Below are 19,699 nucleotides of genomic sequence, written 5' to 3'. Positions count from 1 at the left end.
GTAATAGCAGATGCAGCCCCAGCAGCGGTAATAGTCTTCACCTGTTACTTAATTTAGTTCACCTTTCTAGGACCTAGTTCCCCACCCTATAAATGAAGACGGTAGCCATAGCCATAATGATGATGGTTATGATGACTAGCTAGTATGACAACTAACTAGGATACACAATATAACACTGTGCAACTAGCATGGGCTGGGGGGTGGGGGGTGGGATGTGACCTTGAAATCAGTTATCCTTTGAATTACAGGAAATATAAAAGTCAGTGAGAATAAAAAAGTGCTTAGAACATTGCCTGGTGCATCTGAGCACTCCATAAATATTAGCTTTTACTATTAACAATAAGTAAGATATAGCACCTACTACCTGCTGGGTGGCGTTTAATAAGTGCTGTATATGAACAGTAGTTACCTTCATCTGCTGCCTCTGTCTGTCCCCAGCAGGGTGATACAGGGTGCTTGGGAACACACTAAATGGCAGTGAATATGTGCACCCAGTCTCTGCCTTCACGACAAAGCTAAAGGAAAGCTTTAGTTTGGAAATGCCTTTGGTTTTTGCATCAGCTGCACAGAAGAGGACCCAGGGAGGGGCTGGGAGTGGAGGGAGGTTTGCTTCTGGCTCCTGCCTGGTCCCAGTTACCAGGCACATGAGGCCAAACAGAGTTTGTGTTTTGTCTCATCTGCCTTGATACAATCCAGACCATGGCCTTGATTTTGGATGGGCAGTGGAAATAGCTCACATTACATGGTAAAAATAAATAAAGAAGCAAAACTAGAAGAGGAGGGGAAGTGGACCAGTGGGGAGGATGCAAAGTATGTTCACTGAATTAAAAGAAAAGCCGAGCTGCATGGTATTCTGAGATGGAAATGGGACTGGCTCTGTCAGATGCAGACATGGAGTAAAAAGCCCAGCTCTGGAGAGCACACCTGGAAGGGAGGAGGAGAAAGTCACTCTCACAGCTCCCGCTGCACGGCCCCCTCCCCAGCCTCCCTCACCTGGGCTTCAGCTGGGAGGAGAGGACCTATTCTTACAAAGAAACAAGGCAAAGGAGCCCAGGCAGGATCTGAGGGGAACAGATGTTTTGATTCCCTCTCTGGGCTCCATAATGCTGCTTTCAGCTTAATTAGCCAACTGTGCTCCCCGAACACCTGGATGGGATCCTGGAGGGCTGATCAAATACCTACTGGTGTCCCTAAGCCGGCCCTCCACTCTCTCTGCCCTCCGTGCTCTGAGCTGCAAGAGCAGGCTTTCTTACCCAACTAGCCAGCCCTCCCTCTCCTGGGATTCTGGGACACAGCCAGGATCCTGGAAGGAAGGCAAGGGCAGGATCTGAAGGGAAGAAGCTCCCTCCTTACCCAGCCAACAGAGAGACTGAATTATGTACAGGGAAAGCAGTGCAGTGCCTAAGACCTAGGAGGTATTCAGTCCATAAATGGTGACCCTCCACCCATCCCCGTTGCCCACTATTTTAGAGCCATTCAAAAACCTAACAAGGCGTCCACTCCATCCCTGTCCAGCTGTAAGATGTTAGGAAAACTATTTAACCTCTCTGGGCCTCATTTTCCACCCCTGTAAAAAGGCGGAAATTTTTACTTCCTATGCCACAGGATTGTGGTAGGAATTATATGACATAATATTTGAACCTCACAAAGTGAATGCATCCAGTGAATTATTATTTCTATTATATTATTAATACAAAGACCTTTATGTAAGATAGGCTCCTAAATTCTTAAGTCAATTTTCACAAAGCCCTTAGTTTTCTATCCAAGGATTAAAAAAAAAAATGCACAAGGACATACATCAGGATTTAATAACACTTTTAAATAGATTTGTATTTTGTGACTAAGAGTAGTTTCATATATTTTTAAATCAGTGCATGTGTGGTAGATCCATGGAATTTAGTCAACTTTCAAAACTGCTAGTGTGTGTGTGTGTGGGGGGGTGGTTTGCAAGAACATCAGAGAAGCTTCCAGACCTCCCGGCCTCACTGATTCATAGGGCAGGAGGGCCACATCAGAAGTTTACCATCCACAAGGCCATCATCAAACACCACCCAATCTCTAGAGGTGCAGGCTCATGCTGGGTCCATACAGTAGCACCTCATTTACTTATCAGGAGCAAAGGATGAGGTGAAGATGACTGAAAACTCCATTTTAATGACAGCATGTTAATGTATTCAGGTGATAATCTTTCTAAAATATTTTGCAATTTTCCCTGCTCCATTAAGAGCACTTTGAACAGAACTGAGTATTTCTTTATTAATCTAGGGTCATCAAATTTACTTCCAAGTTTAATTACCATTCTGAAATGTAAAGCAGTGTTGCATTCAGGTGTATTGGTATTTTTGCCCCCACGTTGAACATCCCCAATACTGTTGTGGGTTTTGTTTTTTGTTTTGTTTTTTTTTTTTGCTTCTCCACCTATTCTTCACGGTCTTGTCTCTTTCCTCCAGTGTCAATCACCCCTTCCCCACCTCTGTCAGTGCATCAATACTTATAATCTGCTGCCTTATGTTATATGTTAATTTGCTGTGCAAAGGTCCCTCTGATTCATCTGCCAAGCATGGGCAACATTTTAGCTAATAGATCATTTATTGAGTATCTACTAGGGGTCAGGCACTATAATAAACAATTTGCACACTGCTTTTTCTAATTCTCACTACTTCCTCCCAGGATGGATATTATTAACTCCATTTTACAGGTATGGAAACCCAGGAACAGAAGATTGAAAAACTTACCCAAGGTCACATAGCAAGAAAAGGCAGTGACAGCATCCAGTTCACGAAGCCTCTCTCATTTTGCCACTTTTAAGTTCATTGCACTCAGAGACCTATCTAATAATAATAAGGTTGGCTTCTCAGGTCACTCATCTCATTCATTTATTCATTCATTCACTGAATATTGTTCATGGAAGGCAATGTTTTGGGTAGATGAGGAAGCTGGAAACCTGACTCTGACATAAAGAAAGGTGGTTATAAAAGACACAGGCCCAGCCCCCAAGCTTACCATCTAGGCACAGAAGCAAAGTCAAGGACATGGAAGTGACAAAAATAACCACGCAAGGCAGGGCATTGGTGAATGGAACACTAGGTCTATGAGCATTCAGAGGAGCAAGATGTCCATGCCTTACTCCCTCTTTTTAATCCTCACAGTCCTGGAGACATGGAAGATCCTTAGAAAATGTGTGGTGAGCCTACTGATGATACAATAGCAAGGAAAAACAACAAATGGAAGAGCCTTCCAACACAGAGTCAAACAGTAAAGTAGGAGTCATAAAATGGGCCAGGAGATTGGTTGTGTTTTCCTCACCATGATTTTAAAGTAAAGAAATGGGTTGGCCAATAACTACAAATTGGGAAAGTTCACATAAAAACTCTGATTTCTACCTTCTCTTGAAAAAATCTGATCTGGTGACACCAAGTCAGCTCTACCATGTGGCACCATCACCTGTGAAGCAGCTTTAGACAGAACATGCCACAACTCCACCACTTCCTGCTGGCTCCCTGGCTTACAGCCTGAGTTTCCAAGCCCATTAATAACAGGTTTATGCTACAGTTTTACCTACACCAAACTGCTTCCTTCATTTATATTATACACTCAGCCCCCATAGATTTTTGCATTCATACGCCCCTATCTTCAGGAATAAAAATAATTAATACTTGAGTACTTACACTTTTCTCAATATTTTACATATATGGATCCATTTACTTCTGACAACAATGCTAGAAAGTAGAGGATATTAATGACACCTTTCAACCAATGAGGAAACTGAGGCGCAACAAGATTTGTTAATATTGCCCAAGGTTGCTGTATTAGTTAGGGTTCTCTAGAGAAACAGAATCAACAGGGAACACTTGCAAATATACTGTTTATAAAAGTGTCTCACATGACCACAGGACTGCAGAATCCAAAATCCACAGGGCAGGCTGTGAAGCTGACAACTCCGATGGATGGTCTGGATGAACTCCACAGGAGAGGCTCGCCAGCTGAAGCAGGAATGGAACCTGTCTCCTCTAAGTCCTCCTTAAAAGGCTTCCCATGATTAGATTAAGCATCACTCATTGTACAAGACACTCCCCTTTGGCTGATTACAAATGGAATCAGCTGTGGATGCAGCGGACGTGATCATGATCTAATTCTATGAAATATCCTCATTGCAACAGACAGGCCAGCACTTGCCCAACCAGATAAACAGATACCACAACTTAGCCAAGTTGACACATGTCCCTGACCATGACAGTTGCACAACCAATGAGTAACAGAGCTGAGATTAAATCCAGGCATTACGGCTGTAGTATCCACATTTCAAGATGCTAGAAGCTTGGTGGATGAGCCCACCAGAGAGCATAAATGGGTGAACATATTTGAGGTTGGAAGACAAAAGTATAGATGTCTGTCAGTCCATCAGGCAAACATGCCAGCAGAGTGCTAAGCAGCTCTAGAGAGGTCAACAGAAGTAGGAAATGTGATTTCTTCTTGAATTTCTATTCAAGATAATGGCTGACATTTGTCAAACCTCTACTAGCACCCCAACCCTACGTTATTATTCCCATTCTACAGGAGACAAAATTGGAAGCTCAGAGGGGAACGTGCCCAAGGTCATATAGAAAATGAGAGACAGAGCTGGGATCTGAGCAAAGCTCTTGTCTGTTCCCCAAGGAGGTATGCCCAGCCCTGTGTCAGATGAAAAGGCAAGGCTCGCTCAGACACAGGGGCCAGTTGGGAATGGGAGAACATCCACCCCCCACCCCCTTGCTGTGCTGTAGGAACCCCTGGACCCAAAGAGCTAAACTTGGTTCCTGTCCTCACAGTCTTCACAGGGATGCTCACTGATTTCAGCTTTTTATTAAAAAGCTATCTTGGACTTTTTGAGAAGGCTCTTCTGAAGCTCTGAGTTTGGAGACATTGAGATTTTAAAAACTCATATTCATCACTGTGATGTTTGGGCATTAAGCAAGTTAATGATATTGAAATCACCCCAAGCCCAGCCCCCCACCTCTCACTTCTCACTGAAGCCAGACTGAGGGGGTGCTCTTAACCAGGATCTCAAGGCTGACTTAACCACCTTAGCCTCCCCTCCTCATCTAAGGTCTTTGTCTGTAGAATAGGACCTTCCCCACAGGTAGTTATCAGGATGGAAAGAGGCATGGACACCAGGTATGCAGCCCACGCCTGGCCACTGGGAGAGCTCAGTCAATGGAGGACTTCCTATCCTTCATATCACTTCTCCTTCCCACCCAAAAATTAGAACCCTAATTTGATCTGATCACGGATTATAAGGTGTGCCAGTTTGAATTTGTGGTGGACTCCAGAAAAGCCATGTCCTTTAATCCTCATTGGCATTTTGATTGCTCCCATGGAGATGTGACCCACCCAATTGTGGGTGGTACCTTTTGATTAGATGATTTCCATGGAGGTGTGTCTCCACCCACTGAAGGTGGAGCTGCTTACTGGAATCCTTTAAAAGAGGAAACATTTTGGAGAGAGTCCCTTTTGGTAGAGCCACGAGAAAGCCAGCAGATGCCGCCATGTTCACCATGTGCCCTTGTAGCTGAGAGAGAAACATTGAACTTCATCGGTCTTCTTGAACCAAGGTATTTTTTCCTGGATGCTTTAAATTGGACAATTTCTACAGATTTGTTTTAATTGGGACATTTTCTCGGCCTTAGAACTATAAACTAGCAACTTATTAAATTCCCCTTTTTACAAACCATTCTGTTTCTGGTGTATTGCATTCCGGCAGCTAGCAAACTAGAACATACGGCAAACCAATAAAGGGTGCCAACGTGTAAATTCATAACTAAGGGATCTTCATACACTACTTCCAGGTCTGGGGAAATCACAGACCCCTAAAATCTCACTGACTTGCTCAAGGAACATAATTAGAGCTGACTAAGATTTATTGTTTTAAAACCAGGGGTTCTCAACCCTGGCTGTATATTAAAAACACCCAAGGAGCATAGAAAGAAAAGACAGGTGCCCAAGCCTCACCCCCAGAGATTTTTATTAATTACTCTGCATATTAATTAGTCTGAAATTCTGTCATTAGTAATTTTTAAAAGCTGCCTTGGTCATTCCTTTCTGGCTCTTTTTCCAGCTGTCCAGGCTGCCTCTCTTGTCTTCTGTCGCCAAGTTCATCCCATGTAAACCACTTTTGGCTCACAGTTATTCCATTAACAAGTTTTATTTTGCACTTAGTCCTAGGTATGTGGTGACTGTTGCCTTCTGAAGGTGATGGTTGCAATTGTTCCCATTTACTGAGCATTTTTTATGTGACAGTCACTGTCCCAGATGTTCTTTACTTCATTACAAAATTATTACTATTCCAGCTTCAGAGGTTTATTGCCCAAAGTCAGCACATTCTACATCCATGTCAGAATTTTTCCAAAAGAAATTAGGACAGTACAGGGTCTGAGTTGAGATCTAACCCCCAATGTCTCCTACTCTTGCAGGGTTAGAAATCTGACACTCTGCCCTCTGATTTCCTCCCAAGTTCACTTTTTGTCCCATGGAAGAAGAACCACTTGGCTTCAGCACCAACACGTCTATACTGTCTTAAAGATAATTAAATTAAAATTTAAAAAATGTAAATGTACAGCAGAAGGATTTGGATCCAAGCATTGAAAATGGAAGCTCCAGAGATAACCAAGTTCTACTAGAGGGAAAAAAAAAAAAAGGCCCAATGTTTCTGGGTGACTTCATTCTTTCTGGACACTTCTGAGTTAATCTTAGCATAATAATAATATTGTAGTCAAATAAAAATACTACCAAAGAAGCTACATGAAATACCAAATATTTGGGGCCACTAAATGCCACGGATTAAATCAAAGGCTATCTGACCCAAAGACCCATGCCTTTGGCATGCCTCTTTCAAGAATGTGATTTGGGAACACTGAGGTTTGGTGGCAGCTGGGAGCAGAAAAAAGCATGGATACGCAGAGTTTAGCTGAGCTGCATTGACGGCAAAGCTCTAACGACACTGCCAGAGAATATGGCTGATGTCATCCTAGGAATGCTCTGATTCCCACCTTTCCTATGGCTAATTATCCAGATTTGCCTTGGACTCCAGCAGGCCCAGAGCTTTAAAGTATTCTTCATTTTTCTTAAGGTAATTCCAGGGACTTAAGTTCCCACAAATACATGATCCCTAATATAAATTAATTTTGCTTAAAAAAAAAAAAAACCTTCTTCCCAACATATGACAGATATTTTCTCCTTGATCTCCAGATTATACACTGAATACAATCAAACGTTCATGCCTACAGTCTTTGCGGAGCTCCTGCCATGCACCTGACCCTGTGCTAGGGCTGTGGCTGCAGCTGGAGAAAGGACAGAGTGCTGAAGTGTGGGGGGGGCGGAGGCAAGGGCAGGATTTCAGGAGTAGCAGCTAGGAAAGTAGGAGATTCCTGTCATGGAGGAAAGGGACCGGAGTGAAAGCAGAAAGCTGGACTAGCCCCAAAGGGAAGGGCAAGAAAGGAAACAGAGCTGACTTTTATTACATGTTTGTTCCCTACTTGCTGCCAGCTTTCTAGGTGCCACAAAGACAGGCTGGGCTACTTCCCTGGCAAAGGGCTGCTTTTGGGGGTGCTGAGTAGGAGAATAAAGCCTCAACCAACCCCCCTCTGAAACCTTTGCCAAGCTATTAAACTGCAGTTCATGGGAAAGGTGATCTCATCCAAGGACAATTATCACTAATGAAAAACTGTGCAAGATAAGAAATTAGCTTTGTTATAGGAGTCTTAGGAACCAGAGTTAAACTTTTGAAAGTTTTATGTGTCTGTTTGCAGAGTGTGTGCTTGTGTCTGTTTGCTTTTTTTCAGTAACCCTTTAGAAAGAAAAGGCTGCACAGTGATAGAGGGAGCCACTTACTGTGAGCTCTTGAGCACGTTATTTACCCTCTCTGAGCTTCAATTTCTCCACTCATAAAAAAAAAAAAAAGGTTGATAATAACTACCTTATATGGCCATTGTGAAGAGTAAATAACCTAAAGTTTAGTGCCTGGCATATAGTAAATCCTCAGTGAGTGGTCATTATTTTTTAAAATGAACTTGGACACAGGGAGTCAGAAAGTTCCACCAGCATTAAACTTAGCCTTCCACTCTCATTAGCAGAAACCCCACCACATTATTCTGGTGAAAATTCTTTTCCTTTATAAAATAGTTGTTCATAGAGAGTGGCAGAAGGGGAGAGAACTCAGCAATGGGTGCTTTTCCTCTCAGCGCTGTGCATCCTTCACCTCTACCCTGTTCCCTGCCAAATTACCCAGATTAGTTGGTGTGCCTAGGGCAGAGGCTGAAAATAACAGCCGACAGGCTGAACTCAATCCGTACAAGAATTTTTATCCAACTATTCCAGGTTTTATATTTTAATAGAGTCACTATTTAAAAATAAGAGTTTACATTTGATGAAACCCAGATTTCTGGTACCTGTCAAAAAGTCAGAACTCAGGTCACACTGGGCCTACATTCCACTGGGTCAACAATGAGCTGGTGCTCAATTACAGCTGCATCTTTTAGCTGAGGCATGCACTCTTTAGTTTGCCATAGTCTCCACCATTCCCTATCGCTTTATCCCTGGGCTGCTTTCATTTACATTGCTTGTCTGGCTCCTGAGGCATCTGTAACACCTTGTCTAGAGCCACACATTTATCCACTTTTCCAGCCAAATCCTTATCTTCTATTTTTCTCTTACTCTGTAAGAAGACAAAAAGTATGTGTCTAGTAGCCACAAAAAGAAGCCAGACTTCTTTCCTTACCCAAGAGGAAAAGGGCACTGTGTTGGGAGCCTGGCTTCCGAGGTGTGTGAATTCATCTGTCCCCATGTCACCTCTCTGAACTTCTGTTCTCCTCCTGTGAATTGAAAGGATTAGAGGAGAGGGACTCAGAGGCTTGCTGTGGAGCTACCCCGTTGTAACTCAGCAAGTCAATAACTATCTGGCTGGGCTTGGGAAGACAGCTGTACAATCACCCCAGGAACCTCAGGCATTGTTCAGAGCTGGTCATGTCCAGGTTTCTTTTTACAGACAGGACGAGCTGAAAACTCCCAGGACTCTGCCAAAGGAGACCCAGCATTATGAGAGGGATGAGCTAGAAACCTTTGTTCCTTGCTGTGAAGTCTCATTTACAATCCAAAAATGCATGGTGGGTGGGTGTAAGAGAAAGCAGTCACTGCCTGGGACCAGGGACACAGTAAAAAAAAAACTTGAAGTAGAGAAAAAAACATTAAGAGCAAGAGGAAATAGAGGAAGATAAAAGGAGATGAAAAGAGAGAGGTGCCTTGTTAAAGAGCTGCATAATTTTGGACCAAAAAAAAAAATTTTTTTTTTAACCAGGGGTGGGTGGGTTGGGGAGGAGGGGACACTAAAAAGGGTCATCAATCCATGTTGTGACCTATTAACATCCAAGTGCCACCCAAGTCCTTGGAGGCATTTACAACCTTGGCACTTCCCTCCCTGCCCTGCCAAGAATGTGCTCTCTTCTGCTTGCACACTCTCTCTCTCTGTCTCTCTTTCTCACTGTCTCTCTCCCCTCCAAGCCCTGACTGCTTCCAAATGAGCCCTCAGTTCTGTAAGCGGTTTTCTCAGATTGCATCTAACGTAAAATGTTCCACTAGAATAATTTTGTTTTCATTTCACCAAGCAAGAGAAAAGGCCTGAGATGCTTTGAAAAAGCTAGCAGGTGAAGTATTAAGAGTATTTTAACACAGATTTAAACAAAGTAAAAGCTCCATAGAGACACAGACAGCAAAAGAGCAAGTAACTGCAGGGGAATAGGTTTGAGCATCCCTTTCTAACCTGAAACCCAAGACAGGTTCTAGGAAAATGAGTGGCCACAACCATGACTTCCCCTGTCAACAAAATCCATAAAGCAGCCCTGGAATAGAAGAAAATCCTAGCAGCTGGCAGCCCCAGAGAGAAGACCTCAGCCCTGTGCTAGAGGGACTATAGGTGCCATTTGGGGAGACCTACAGGTATGAAGACCTTGGCCTTTAGGGAGAAACCTGCAAGGGCTGCACTCACCCAGAGAGTGAATGCCACAGGATCAATAAGTCCCCCTAGTAATGGGATACCAGAGAGTTCTAAATCAAACCAACACATGAATGGAGAGTGGTCCTCCTCAAATCTAAGTTCTGAAACTTTCTTTGGGAGGGTAAAGTAGAAAGAAGTAGTTCTATCCACTGTGGATGCGACAGCTTTCCCTGTATCATTGAAGCTACTGCCTCCTAACTGGCTCCCCACCCTATATACTTGCTCCAATCCATGCTCCTTGCTATAGCCTGAGAAATATCTGTGAAACTTAGGAATCTGATTCCATCAGAGGAGGATCTCATATATGGAAAATACTTTGACCTCTCATTTCTTAAACTAAGAACTAAACCCTTATCTTAGCCTAAGATGGTGACCATATACATACTCTAACACTCAAACCAAGACATTGATGAGGGAGAGATGTGCCAGGAAAACTAGGGGTAAGCCTGAAGTGTCCCAGGCAAACCAAGATGTCTGGCCCCCCATCTGTCTCTCCAGCTCAGCAAGAACTGCTTTCTTCCCCTGCTTTGTTCTACTCTGCATTCTAGCCATGCTGGTCTTTCTTGACTCCCCAAAATTCCTCATGGCTCTTCCTCCCCCAGGATGTCTGCACATGCTGGGCCTTCTACCTGGAATCCCTTTGGGCATCCCCTTTAGCCAAATGATTCCAACTCCCTATCACTCATATCTCAGTTTAATCAACACTTCTGAATAGAGTTTTTCCCTAACCCCTATCCCCCACCCACAACCAGCCCCAGGCATGATCCCTTTGTTACATGCTCTCAAAGAAATACGTTCCTTTCCTTTAGATAATTTCCCCCCTTTGTGGTTATTTGTTTATTTGTTTAGTAATTTGATTGGTGTCCATCTTTCTCATCAAATCTCAGCTTCATGAGGGCTTGGACCGGGTGCGCTCTGTTCACATCAATCCCTCAGCACCTGGCACATGTCTGGAACTCAGTAAGTGCTCAACAGTCCCAGGACAAGTTAACGAAGATGGGCTCAAGTTCATTCTAAAACATCCAGAGAAACTCACCTTCTGCCCAACCTCCAATCTCCAAACCCACCTTCCCTTAGGTCATCAGGTCCTCCTGGGCTGATCGAAGAGCATTCATCCCTCTTCCATGTTCCCCAGCTCAGAATCATGTTCAACCTGGACTACCTAAGGCAGAATTTGATTTTCTCTGCTTGCGAATATTCGCAAATGGTTTCATGGGTAGCAACTGTACCTCTTCAACTAACGTAGCTTCAAGAACACAGAACCTCAAAGGTGGAAGGAATCTCCAAGTTCTGTTTCAATTCCCATTCCAGTGATTCTGTCTTTTTTTTTCCTTCTGTGCAAACAGCCTAAGACCTTCTTCTAGGCTCTACAATAGTGATTAAGAAAACATATTTAGGATACAGACAGCCTAGGTTCAAATATAGGATCTGCCACTTTACCAGCTGGGTGGCCTTGAGCAAGTTGCTTTACCTCTCTGTGTCCTGATCTGTAAAAGGAGGAGAATTGTATCACACTCATAAGGTGTTAAGAGGACAAGATGAGTTTGTGTGCGTAAAGCACTTAGAACAGGGTAGGGAAGGGAGAGTTAATTATTAATTGGTGCAGAGTTTCTGTTGGGGTGATGGAAGTTTTGATAAGGTATAGTGGTGATGGTAACACAACATTGTGCATGTAATTAATGGCACTGAATTACATATCTGAATGTGGTTGAATGGGAGTTTTTAGGTTATATATATATATACATATATATATATATATATATATATATATATATATTGCTAGAATGAAAATTTAAAAATAGGACTGTACAAGACATAGTAAACCTTACTGTAAAGTATGGACTATGGTTTATCATATACTATAACAATATTCTCTCATAAATTGTAACACAGGTGTCACACTAATACAAACTATTAAAAAAAGGGGATGGTATATGGGAACTCTATATTTTGTGCATAATCTTTCTTTAAATCTACAATTCCCTTTGTGTGTGTGTGTGTGTGTGCTGTATGGCAGGGTCACATTTCATTCTTTTTGCATGTGAGTATCCCGTATTACAGCACCATTTGTTGAATTTTGTTTGTTTGTTTGTCTTTTTTGTTGGTTTCTTTGTTTGGGAAGTGCATGGGCCATGAATCGAACCTGGGTCTCCCACATGGCAGGTGAGAATTCTGCCACTGAACTACCTTCGGACCCCCTATAATTCCCTTTTAAAATAAGTGAAATAATGGCTGTTATACCAGGAACACTGTAAGAGTGATTCTCACCAGAGAAATCTCAAAAGGGCCCCAGGTCATTTAAATGCTCATTCCCTTGGAGAAGCCTGTCCCCAGTCTCTGCCCCCACCCACTATGGAACATGCCCTCGTGACTGGAGTCCAGCGAACACAGAGACTGAGACCCTTCCCATATCTTTTCTGACTTTGCTCCAGTAGCTCCAAGGCCAGAAGAATCACCATCTCCTTAGACCAGTTATCTTATCACACACAACTTCATTCATTCACCAAACCATTCATTCTGCAAGTCTCTAAAGACTAGGAAGCCCCTCAAGTTCAGGGACCATGTCTTTCTTGTCTACTAATGTTCTCCCAGAGCCCGCTGTCCTGGCACATAGTGGGCTCCCAGCGGACATTTTTTGACTGATTGGCTACTTTGTGCCAGGCACTGTTCTAGGCACAAAAGGATAGGGTGATGAGTAAAACAGACACAGACTCTGCCCCCGGGACACAGGCTAGCTGGTGAGATAAAGACCTTAACAGGCCATTACATTCCAGTATGCCTTGTGGGACAGCATATAGGAGGAGCAGCTAACCCAGACTTGGGGAGCCAGGGAAGGCTTCCTGGAGGAAGGGACGTTTAATCTTTAATCCCTACAAGTGAAGGATGAGAAAGAGTAATCCAGGAGGATTTGAGGCAGGTGAGACCCTACAGGCATAGGAAATAGCATGTGCAAAGGCTGAGCAGCAAAAGAGACTGGGATATCCAAGCATCTGAGAGAACTTTGGGCAACAGTGTAGTTGGAAACAAGGAATAAAGTAGTTGGAGAGAAGCTGGTGGTGAAGGAGGTCAGGCCACTTTATTCAGACCTGAGAAGCCATGCTAAGCCATACAGACTTCATCCTAAACCAGTGAGAAACAGTCGACAGCTATTTTTAAAGTGACTACTATGTGTCAAGAGTGGGTAGGCAGTGAGGTACAGAAGGAAGCAAAACAGACACAATCCTTGATTCAGGGACTTAACAATCTAGTGTGGGATAGAAACATAAAACCAATAATAATCGAACAAATATATATATAATCATAAAGGAAGCTAAGCAGTCTACATTAGCCCTGCCCAGACTTTTCTGGGATGATGGAAATGTTCTATATGTGTGCAGTTCAACACCAGTTAGCCACAAACTATTTGTGGCTAGTGGGCATTTAAAATGGGACTAGTATGACTCAAGAACCAGATTTTTTTTATTATCTTAATTCAAATTTAAACAGCTACGGGGTACATGGGTGGTTCACTGGTAGAATGCTTGCTTTCCATGAGGGCGAATCATATTTGATTCCCGAACCATGCATCCAAAAAAAAAAAAAATTTAAATAGCTATAGCTAGCCAGTAGTTATCATATTGGACAGCATAGAAAAGAATGAACTTATTTCTAAGAGGTCAGAACATAGGCACCTGGTGTCAGCTAAGAGGCGATCAGGGAAAGTGTTCCTGGTGAAGAGTTAGGATCTCCAGGATAAGGTGACTTATTTCAAAAGCCTTAACATACAGAGGAGAAAACCCTTGTGGAAAGCATACACAAGATCTGGGTTCTAGTGTTTTATGGCTAGACAGTATTATCCAAGTCCTCTGAGCCTCAGCTTCCACATCTGTGAAGTGAGAATGACTGCTTTATCAAATTCTACAGAACTGTCATGAGGATCAAATGACAATATGTATGTAAAAAACTGGAAACTTTCAATACCATATGAATGGAAGATATGGTTTCAATATTTCTTTTTCTAATTATAAGAAATAGATGCCCATGGAAGAAAAATACAGAAAGATTGCAAGATGAAAATTAAAAGCAATAATAGGTAGCATTTTAGCTGCCTTGTCTGTCATTTTTCTTTGCATATGCGTGTGCATATGTAAAACATTTTTTTTTTTTTTTTTTTTGGGTGCATGATTTTTTTTTTTTTTTTATTATTATTATTTTTTTTATTAATTAAAAAAAGAATTAACAAAACAATTAGAAATCATTCCAATCTACATGTACAATCAGTAATTCCCAATAACATCACATAGTTGCATATTCATCATTTCTTAGTACATTTGCATCGACTTAGAAAAAGAAACAAAAAGACAACAGAATAAGAATTAAAACAATAATAGAAAGAAAAAAACAAAAAAAACAAAAACAAAAAACCTATACCTCACATGCAGCTTCATTCAGTGTTTTAACATAATTGCATTACAATTGGGTAGTATTGTGCTGTCCATTTCTGAGTTTTTATATCCAGTCCCGTTGTACAGTCTGTATCCCTTCAGCTCCAATTATCCCTTCTCTTTTTTTTTTTTTTTTTAATTAACGGAAAAAAAGAAATTAACCCAACATTTAGAGATCATACCATTCTACACATGCAATCATTAATTCTTAACATCATCACATAGATGCATGATCATCATTTCTTAGTACATTTGCATTGGTTTAGAAGAACTAGCAACATAACCGAAAAAGATATAGAATGTTAATATAGAGAAAAAAATAAAAGTAATAATAGTAAAATCAAAACAAAACAACACAAAACAAAACAAAAACCTATAGCTCAGATGCAGCTTCATTCAGTGTTTTAACATGATTACTTTACAATTAGGTATTATTGTGCTGTCCATTTTTGAGTTTTTATATCTAGTCCTGTTGCACAGTCTGTATCCCTTCAGCTTCAATTACCCATTGTCTTACCCTGTTTCTGACTCCTGCTGAACTCTGTTACCAATGACATATTTCAAGTTTATTCTCGAATGTCCGTTCACATCAGTGGGACCATACAGTATTTGTCCTTTAGTTTTTGGCTGGATTCACTCAGCATAATATTCTCTAGGTCCATCCATGTTATTACATGGTTCATAAGTTTATCTTGTCTTAAGGCTGCATAATATTCCATCGTATGTATATACCACAGTTTGTTTAGCCACTCTTCTGTTGATGGAGATTTTGGCTGTTTCCATCTCTTTGCAATTGTAAATAATGCTGCTATAAACATTGGTGTGCAAATGTCCGTTTGTGTCTTTGCCCTTAAGTCCTTTGAGTAGATACCTAGCAATGGTATTGCTGGGTCGTATGGCAGTTCTATATTCAGCTTTTTGAGGAACCGCCAAACTGCCTTCCACAGTGGTTGCACCCTTTGACATTCCCACCAACAGTGGATAAGTGTGCCTCTTTCTCCGCATCCTCTCCAGCACTTGTCATTTTCTGTTTTGTGGATAATGGCCATTCTGGTGGGTGTGAGATGATATCTCATTGTGGTTTTGATTTGCATTTCTCTAATGGCCAGGGACATTGAGCATCTCTTCATGTGCCTCTTGGCCATCCGTATTTCCTCTTCTGAGAGGTGTCTGTTCAAGTCTTTTTCCCATTTTGTAATTGGGTTGGCTGTCTTTTTGTTGTTGAGATGAACAATCTCTTTATAAATTCTGGATACTAGACCTTTATCTGATTTATCATTTCCAAATATTGTCTCCCATTGTGAAGGCTGTCTTTCTACTTTCTTGATGAAGTTCTTTGATGCACAAAAGTGTTTAATTTTGAGGAGTTCCCATTTATTTATTTCCTTCTTCAGTGCTCTTGCTTTAGGTTTAAGGTCCATAAAACCGCCTCCAGTTGTAAGATCCATAAGATATCTCCCAACATTTTCCTCTAACTGTTTTATGGTCTTAGACCTAATGTTTAGATCTTTGATCCATTTTGAGTTAACTTTTGTATAGGGTGTGAGAGATGGGTCTTCTTTCATTCTTTTGCATATGGATATCCAGTTCTCTAGGCACCATTTATTGAAGAGACTGCTCTGTCCCAGGTGAGTTGGCTTGACTGCCTTATCAAAGATCAAATGTCCATAGATGAGAGGGTCTATATCTGAGCACTCTATTCGATTCCATTGGTCGATATATCTATCTTTATGCCAATACCATGCTGTTTTGACCACTGTGGCTTCATAATATGCCTTAAAGTCAGGCAGCGCGAGACCTCCAGCTTCGTTTTTTTTCCTTAAGATGTTTTTAGCAATTCGGGGCACCCTGCCCTTCCAGATAAATTTGCTTATTGGTTTTTCTATTTCTGAAAAATAAGTTGTTGGGATTTTGATTGGTATTGCATTGAATCTGTAAATCAATTTAGGTAGGATTGACATCTTAACTATATTTAGTCTTCCAATCCATGAACACGGTATGCCCTTCCATCTATTTAGGTCTTCTGTGATTTCTTTTAGCAGTTTTTTGTAGTTTTCTTTATATAGGTTTTTTGTCTCTTTAGTTAAATTTATTCCTAGGTATTTTATTCTTTTAGTTGCAATTGTAAATGGGATTCGTTTCTTGATTTCCCCCTCAGCTTATTCATTACTAGTGTATAGAAATGCTACAGATTTTTGAATGTTGATCTTGTAACCTGCTACTTTGCTGTACTCATTTATTAGCTCTAGTAGTTTTGTTGTGGATTTTTCCGGGTTTTCGACGTATAGTATCATATCGTCTGCAAACAGTGATAGTTTTACTTCTTCCTTTCCAATTTTGATGCCTTGTATTTCTTTTTCTTGTCTAATTGCTCTGGCTAGAACCTCCAACACAATGTTGAATAATAGTGGTGATAGTGGACATCCTTGTCTTGTTCCTGATCTTAGGGGGAAAGTTTTCAATTTTTCCCCATTGAGAATGATATTAGCTGTGGGTTTTTCATATATTCCCTCTATCATTTTAAGGAAGTTCCCTTGTATTCCTATCTTTTGAAGTGTTTTCAACAGGAAAGGATGTTGAATCTTGTCGAATGCCTTCTCTGCATCAATTGAGATGATCATGTGATTTTTCTGCTTTGATTTGTTGATATGGTGTATTACATTAATTGATTTTCTTATGTTGAACCATCCTTGCATACCTGGGATGAATCCTACTTGGTCATGATGTATAATTCTTTTAATGTGCTGTTGGATACGATTTGCTAGAATTTTATTGAGGATTTTTGCATCTGTATTCATTAGAGAGATTGGTCTGTAGTTTTCTTTTTTTGTAATATCTTTGCCTGGTTTTGGTATGAGGGTGATGTTGGCTTCATAGAATGAATTAGGTAGTTTTCCCTCCACTTCGATTTTTTTGAAGAGTTTGAAGAGAATTGGTACTAATTCTTTCTGGAACGTTTGGTAGAATTCACATGTGAAGCCATCTGGTCCTGGACTTTTCTTTTTAGGAAGCTTTTGAATGACTAATTCAATTTCTTTACTTGTGATTGGTTTGTTGAGGTCATCTATGTCTTCTTGAGTCAAAGTTGGTTGTTCATGTCTTTCCAGGAACCCGTCCATTTCCTCTAAATTGTTGTATTTATTAGCGTAAAGTTGTTCATAGTATCCTGTTATTACCTCCTTTATTTCTGTGAGGTCAGTAGTTATGTCTCCTCTTCCATTTCTGATCTTATTTATTTGCATCCTCTCTCTTCTTCTTTTTGTCAATCTTGCTAAGGGCCCATCAATCTTATTGATTTTCTCATAGAACCAACTTCTGGCCTTATTGATTTTCTCTATTGTTTTCATGTTTTCAATTTCATTTATTTGTGCTCTAATCTTTGTTATTTCTTTCCTTTTGCTTGCTTTGGGGTTAGCTTGCTGTTCTTTCTCCAGTTCTTCCAAATGGATAGTTAATTCCTGAATTTTTGCCTTTTCTTCTTTTCTGATATAGGCATTTAGAGCAATAAATTTCCCTCTTAGCACTGCCTTTGCTGCGTCCCATAAGTTTTGATATGTTGTGTTTTCATTTTCATTCGCCTCGAGGTATTTGCTAATTTCCCTTGCAATTTCTTCTTTGACCCAGTCGTTGTTTAGGAGTGTGTTATTGAGCCTCCACGTATTTGTGAATTTCCTGGCACTCTGCCTATTATTGATTTCCAACATCATTCCTTTATGGTCCGAGAAAGTGTTGTGTAAGATTTCAATCTTTTTAAATTTGTTAAGACTTGCTTTGTGACCCAGCATATGGTCTATCTTTGAGAATGATCCATGAGCACTTGAGAAAAAGGTGTATCCTGCTGTTGTGGGATGTAATGTCCTATAAATGTCTATTAAGTCTAGTTCATTTATAGTTATATTCAGATTCTCTATTTCTTTGTTGATCCTCTGTCTAGATGTTCTGTCCCTTGATGAGAGTGGTGAGTTGAAGTCTCCAACTATTATGGTATATGAGTCTATTTCCCTTTTCAATGTTTGCAGTATATTCCTCACGTATTTTGGGGCATTCTGATTCGGTGCGTAAATATTTATGATTGTTATGTCTTCTTGTTTAACTGTTCCTTTTATTAGTATATAGTGTCCTTCTTTGTCTCTTTTAACTGTTTTACATTTGAAGTCTAATTTGTTGGATATTAGTATAGCCACTCCTGCTCTTTTCTGGTTGTTATTTGCATGAAATATCTTTTCCCAACCTTTCACTTTCAACCTATGTTTATCTTTGGGTCTAAGATGTGTTTCCTGTAGACAGCATATAGAAGGATCCTGTTTTTTAATCCATTCTGCCAATCTATGTCTTTTGATTGGGGAATTCAGTCCATTGACATTTAGTGTTATTACTGTTTGGATAATATTTTCCTCTAACATTTTGCCTTTTGTATTATATATATCATATCTGATTTTCCTTCTTTCTACACTCTTTTCCATATCTCTCTCTTCTGTCTTTTTGTATCTGACTCTAGTGCTCCCTTTAGTATTTCTTGCAGAGCTGGTCTCTTGGTCACAAATTCTTTCAGTGACTTTTTGTCTGAGAATGTTTTAATTTCTCCCTCATTTTTGAAGGATAATTTTGCTGGATATAGGAGTCTTGGTTGGCAGTTTTTCTCTTTTAGTATTTTAAATATATCATCCCACTGTCTTCTAGCTTCCATGGTTTCTGCTGAGAAATCTACACAAAATCTTATTGGGTTTCCCTTATATGTAATGGATTGTTTTTCTCTTGCTGCTTTCAAGATCTTCTCTTTCTCTTTGACCTCTGACATTCTAACTAGTAAGTGTCTTGGAGAACGCCTATTTGGGTCTAATCTCTTTGGGGTGCGCTGCACTTCTTGGATCTGTAATTTTAGGTCTTTCATAAGAGTTGGGAAATTTTCAGTGATAATTTCTTCCATTAGTTTTTCTCCTCCTTTTCCCTTCTCTTCTCCTTCTGGGACACCCACAACACGTATATTTGTGCGGTTCATATTGTCCTTGAGTTCCCTGATACCCTGTTCAAATTTTTCCATTCTTTTCCCTATAGTTTCTGTTTCTTTTTGGAATTCAGATGTTCCATCCTCCAAATCACTAATTCTATCTTCTGTCTCTTTAAATCTATCATTGTAGCTATCCATTATTTTTTCTATGTTTGCTACTTTATCTTTCACTTCCATAAGTTCTGCGATTTGTTTTTTCAGTTTTTCTATTTCTTCTTTATGTTCAGCCCATGTCCTCTTCAT

Source organism: Tamandua tetradactyla, chromosome 13 (genome assembly GCF_023851605.1).
Source record: "Tamandua tetradactyla isolate mTamTet1 chromosome 13, mTamTet1.pri, whole genome shotgun sequence".
NCBI lineage: Eukaryota > Metazoa > Chordata > Mammalia > Pilosa > Myrmecophagidae > Tamandua > Tamandua tetradactyla.
Note: the sequence above shows the minus strand (reverse complement) of the source record.